The 5,632-nt window shown below is 41.4% G+C and overlaps 1 long non-coding RNA gene across 1 annotated transcript; it reads right to left on the bottom strand.

The window, feature by feature from the left end:
• Nucleotides 1-1,192: 1,192 nt before the first annotated feature.
• On the bottom strand, nucleotides 1,193-5,008 carry LOC125516022. Its single transcript, XR_007287213.1, has 3 exons — nucleotides 4,441-5,008; nucleotides 3,436-3,702; nucleotides 1,193-1,375 (listed from the first exon to the last, which is right to left on the bottom strand). It is a non-coding gene; the product is annotated as an uncharacterized LOC125516022 (long non-coding RNA).
• Nucleotides 5,009-5,632: the final 624 nt, after the last annotated feature.

The raw sequence follows: 5,632 nt of genomic DNA, 5'->3' as shown, positions 1-5,632 counted from the left end.
AAAAAATGGATAAGTTAATAAAGGTGTCGCCTCGATGACTGGATATATATTAAATGAAGGAAATCTCTGGCATCAACGGATGGATGATGTCACGGCGGTTTATCGTAATTTTGAAGTATGATGTCACGGCGGTTTACAAGATCAAAAATGAAGATAAGAGAGAAGATTTTTTCTAAGTTTGGAAGATTGACATGAACAAGTTCAAACCAATCTGGGGCCTAATTTTGGGGATATTACTACTGGAGGTAAACCGGCCTTATGTAGCCGGGTTGACTCTTTGAAGATTAGAAGCCCATGAAGATGTAAAGATGACGGCACTTTACGGAGGGCCCAAAGGCGGGTTACAGTCTGTAAATGTAAACCGGCATAATCATGTAACTTGTATAGTAAGATAGAAAGAGAGAGGCCGAACCAGATACGTTTATGATCCGGCTTCGGGACTCTGTAGCTCGGCGGGCGTCAACCTATGTATATAAAGGGACGACCCGGCCGCGGTTTAAGGACGACAACAACAACTCGAGAGCCAGACAAAGCGGATTCGCTCCCTGGCCTTCGAAACCCTAGCAATACCAATCACAACTAGACGTAGGCTTTTACCTTCATCGAAGGGGCCGAACTAGTATAAACTCCCGTGTCCCCTTGTCCGGTTTAACCCCTTTAAGCTAACCCGTTGCGATGGCTCCACGACTAAGTCCTTTCACGAGGACATCTGCCGTGACAAACCCACGACTCCATGACCTTTTGTTTTGGTTACTCGCTGTCTGCCCAGGCCATGTTGGATCCGACATGGCAATCTGGCGTGGCAAAATTGCGACCAATTGAAAAGGTCGTTGATAAGATTCAGCCCAGTCCAATTCGATGCTTTACCTGGGCCAAGCCCAACAATTAAGCCTTTTTAATATTTATTTTTTCTGTTAATTTTCGCTAGCTACATGGGCCTAGCCCAACAATTTGGCCTTTTATTTTGTGGGTCGTGTCCTTTTTGCGAACCATTTCATTAAGCCTATTTTTATGGTTTTTTCTGAAATACACAATGTTCCGATCTACTATAGTTTGGGCGACAACCTTTTTAGAGCCCAAATATTATTTTGTCAAGTAGAACATTTGGTCTTTTTCATTCACAGATTTCAATTTACACATTTGAATAGCAAAAAATCAATAAATCTTTCAATTAACTTATTAAATCCAGAAATCATCAAGTTAAATACTCACAAGAGCACATACACGTTTGCACGTCCAACAAGTGCACATACAATCAAAAACAGATACACAAGCACCAAAACTTGGTGGCAACATCAACTAAAACTGTGGCACGCATCTCCAAGCTTCTTCTGATCTTCTGTCACAGCAGCAGCAGCCTCGACGACATTAGATCCTGATCCAGATAAGCTATTAGTGAAAAACACTAGAAGTAAATAATATTCTTTCAAGAGGCTAAAATTAATACACACATGCCCAAATGCCCCAGTTCAGTAAACACTAAGCATGGCATAACAAAACTTCCAACAAATTGAATGCAATAGATTAACCTGATATTGTTCTACAATAGTAATCTATACATACCTGCATGGTACATTGGTACAAAGTTTAGGTAATGAAATGAACATCACTATAACACTAACCTAAAGAAAATTCCTATTCTACTACCACGACCATCCATTCAACTAACAATACTAGTAAGTGCACAGAGACTAACATCACTAGGGAGAAGACAATTATGACAATTTTGGCAAGTTAGAGAAATTGTTTAATCAGTTTTGGTATACATAGGTTATGAGCCAAAATGGACCAAGCAAAAAAGCTGTAACTGGTGATGCATGAGCATGAATATGGTACAGAATTGAGCATATTAACGTTAATATTTGGGTCTTCCAACTTTATTGGTCATACATACATATACAGAATTGAGCATGAATCATTGGTCTTAGTTGTATATGAGACTAGTTGGGCTGTGTATTCTAAGCTCCAACTAGGTTACAGAAGAAATTGAAGATGAACCGTATATAACAGACTGAAAAGTCAAATAGAAACCCAAAAATTAAATACGAGTATAACAGGAAGGATTACAACAGGTTCAATTCAATCAATTTCTAAAGCATTGAATCAGTAGCATAAGCATGCAGCAACAACATAAGCATTTAATCAACAGTAGTGTGAGTATAAGCATTAAATTAGCAGCAGCACCAGCACAAGTGCACACCTATTCAAGCTAGTAGCAGTCTAGCAGGCTAGCAGCAGAAGCATTCAAATAACTAGAGAAGCACAGTACATCGGCAAAAGCATTGAAAGAGCAACAAAGCAGGTTTGGACTGTCACATGTCATATCTTATAAACTTAGGCAAGTGTTCTCAGGTTATCCTTAACATCATGCACTAACTTGGGTAATTAGCATCAAACAATACATATTAGTACAAGGCTAGGCAAGATAATAAAGACTTGCGAAAAGATAACAGTTATAAAAATGATATGTGCCCTTAAAGAGAGGGCAGTGTCAAGTGCGGCCAGAGACATAGGCATTAGCCGCACCCACGACTCTTGGACACTCTCACAACTGAAGAGGAGGTGCCTTGCATATGGTCTCCTTTGAGTCTGTGAGAGAAAGAACGAGGCGAAGGTCGGTACGCATCAAGGATGCCGCTGTTCTAGGTCAAGCTAAGTCAAGGGCATAAGAGAATTTAGTCAAAAAATAAAATAACATGTGAACATCTTGCACAAACTATCATCATTTATAAAAAATACAAATAAATATGCATAAAGCTGTATAATGGTTGAGTGCTCATACTTATATTATATCAGGCAATAGCATTTAGCAATAGTGATGATCAACTACACTATTCGCTTATCATGAACAATTAATTCTGAAGATGCAGAAAGCTTGTTTACAATAGTTTGGGTTTTAAAATTTGTCATCTCGAAACATCACACTACCAAATGATAGGAAAGATCACAGGAAATAGGAATGCCCTGATCAAGTATACATAAGCATAAAAAAGATCAAACAAGCTCATTGTGCATTTTATTTTTCAATGTGATACACAATAAGCATAAGTAACCACTAGGAAATAACTTGCTATCTACAGGCCTTATTATCGGCAACAATAACATTAGGCAAGGAAGAATAGTAGATTTCCAATGCAATCTGTTAGACAACATTATGTGGGGGCTGCATGAGTATTATGTGGGGGCTGCATGATTTGTCGTTTTGAAATGCTTCCTAAAATACAAGACTGGATGAATGCAAAAGGTGCATCATCTATGATATGTTTAGCGTTTCTATTTGAACTGGAATAGGATTGCACAAGTGTATTCAATTCAACAAGTAGTATGAACCGTTGCATAAAAGGAACTGCTAGTGCTGGCAAACCACACCTCATTCTAATAATGTTCACAAGTGTATAATAAGGTTGATAGCGACGGCCAGATTGAACAACGTACATCATTCAGGGTCTGGTTTGCAAGGTATTGTTTATACACTGCTGCCTCTTATGTCCAGTGAGGTGACACATGGATGATGTTATGTAGCCCATGCCGAGCGGGCTGCGCACCTCCTAGATGAATGCCTTGGCCTCTATCTTTGCTGCTGCTGCACAACAAGAAGAAGATGAGACATGTGCTAGGAAGGAAGGAAGGAATGGATCCAGAAACAACAAAGGAGCAGCAGGTAGCTGAACTTTGTGCCCTTGACGCTGGAGCTCCATGGACCTGAGCTTGGTGGTGACCAATCAATAGCCGTTGCACAATGAGAGAGAGAGAGAGAGGAAAACAGACGTTAATCACATGTACCTTGGCAAATGGGAAATCTTGCAATTTCTTTTAACATTAGTGTCGTTGCAATCATAAGTTCAAGTATGCATAAATTCTGAACATTACATATGGTATAATTCAGTAGAAATGTTGTCTGAACATTCCATATCATAACTTGGACACTGTAAAGAAAGGCATGCATATATAGCTGACCAACAGATATCATTTAGTAGACATGGAAAAACAACAAAGAATCTTGTCTTGATATACATATCTAATTAGAGGTGAATTGCCATATGTGACCTGGAAAAGATTGCCTTCTTTCTTTCATGAATGAAAGTATGATCTCTCCATGGCCAATTTGATGTTCATTCTACAATTTACCCTCTGCATTTTTCATTTATTTTTCCAGTGGCTTCTCTACTGTTGGTGATGCCTTTGCCTCATAATAATTTTGTATGGCAATCAAGAAACTTGTCCTGATCTAATACTACATGATACTGACAAAGAAAGTATGATTGATGTCCAGATGTCATGTTACACAAACCTGTATATATCTACTTGTATGATTTTTGGACTGAACCAACAACAACTACTGCCTAGTCACATATTGCATACTTGGAAATTTCACAACAAGCATCAACACTCTGGATCATGAATCCATGGAAAAGAAGATTAGGGGTGTGGATTAGTTACCTGTGGTGTCTGGTGGAGAACCAAGTTGGTGCTGGAGAACAAGATGCCGGCGACCAGTACATGAGAAAGATGGCGCTGGTGAGCACATGTCCGTGGAGGTCGAGGCCCATGGCGACCTTGGCGTGGTGGGTCTGAGAGGAAGAGTGAGAGGAGATGAGGTGCGGTGAGGGTGGGTCATGCGGATCCAAGCGAACAAGCGGATGAACCAGAGAGGGGCCGCCATGGCCGGTGCTCCTGCCATGACTGCGGCCGTGTGGTTCGGTTACGGCGCCATGGGACGTGTTGGACTGGATCAGGCCGACGCGTAGGGAGAGAAGGGGTGGAGAGGGCGGGCGAAGGTCGGAGGTCAGGTCTGATGAGCAGACATAAGAAGGAGTGCACCATGGATCCAGATCGGAGTGGGAAAGGCTGTGGCCATCGTGGTCTGGAAGCGTCGCCTCGCACTGCCTGACCTGGGGCCAGGGTGAGGGGAGGGCGCTGTAGTGTGCGGCGGTGGCGTGGGTCCTCGACGGTGAGGGAGGGGCGTCAGCTGCGGGAGTGGACAGGGGGGGTGGGTGAGGGATCTGGATCTAGATGGGGGAGGAGGGGTGGCGGAGGAGGGATTTGGATCGGGGAGAGTAGGGGCAGCAGTGCCCTAGGGTTTCTCGGGAAGGAGGGGATCGAGAGACGCTGGATCAGTAGGGGGACGACTCAGATCGAATAAAGGGGGTGATCCGTGGGCTGCGTCCTGATTGGTTCAAAAATGAGCTATTAAAATTTACTTTTCTTAGTGCTAAAACAGGGGGTTGAAGCAGCTACCGAAAATATTTCGCAAAATGGCATCACTAAGATTTTCACTTAAGTTAAACCACCTTTCATGGATGAATTTTGCATTATTAAGCACCTAACTAAGAACGGTCGCGTGGTCAAATTTGATCACATTTTGAAATCGGCATAGGAAATTCATTTAAAAAATGGAAAACATTTAACCTCTTATAGTTAGTTCAAATAAACCAATATTTTTTACATGTGTATATTTACGGATGACGAACAACATTGATTTGGGAGGTTTTCATTTTCTTTGCTCAAAAGAACCATTTTCCATTTTCTGAGTGACCAAAATGTGTTTTTTTGTGAAGGACCTATCATATATTGTTGCAAAATTGGACCAAATCAATTTTCTAAAATACTAGGCCATATTTAATGCACAATT

This window comes from Triticum urartu, chromosome 6 (genome assembly GCF_003073215.2).
Source record: "Triticum urartu cultivar G1812 chromosome 6, Tu2.1, whole genome shotgun sequence".
NCBI lineage: Eukaryota > Viridiplantae > Streptophyta > Magnoliopsida > Poales > Poaceae > Triticum > Triticum urartu.
This window is presented reverse-complemented; position numbering and strand designations above follow the sequence as displayed.